Source organism: Penaeus monodon, chromosome 23 (genome assembly GCF_015228065.2).
Source record: "Penaeus monodon isolate SGIC_2016 chromosome 23, NSTDA_Pmon_1, whole genome shotgun sequence".
Lineage (NCBI taxonomy): Eukaryota > Metazoa > Arthropoda > Malacostraca > Decapoda > Penaeidae > Penaeus > Penaeus monodon.
The window spans coordinates 42,773,510-42,773,909 of NC_051408.1; the positions used below are offsets into that span (position 1 = coordinate 42,773,510).

Here is a 400-nt window from a genome sequence, read left to right on the forward strand (position 1 = left end):
GCAAGCTTGTTAAAACATTATATAGTTTGCATTGTAAATAGTTTATTTTCATTAGCCATTCCGTATAAAAATCCGGCCTTGACATAGTTCTTTGTCGGTGACTTTCATATTTCTTCATTAGAGAGATCAAAAAATAGATATTCGTGATATTGAATAATGAAACTCAATTATCTATGCCTTGACAAGCGAGCTAATTGATTGACACTGACACAAATAAGAGCGATATGACAGATCCTTTTATTGAACACTTTTTCTGACGTTTCGCAACGCTCTGTATTAATTATGGCTACGCTGTTTTGTTTTGCAGTTCGTGTGAGCCGTAGAGAAATTGGGGCGAAAGTTTTAATGATGCAAATGGACTCTTGAAGTTTACGATGAGTATTAGGGTTAAGGTGTACTA

The 400-nt window shown here is 34.8% G+C and overlaps 1 protein-coding gene across 1 annotated transcript in view; it reads right to left on the bottom strand.

Annotated features, from left to right (window-relative positions):
* LOC119588095 (NPC intracellular cholesterol transporter 1-like) overlaps positions 1-400 on the bottom strand; it is a gene marked incomplete in the record, with an annotated part of 65,185 nt that overhangs the window by 36,336 nt on the left and 28,449 nt on the right.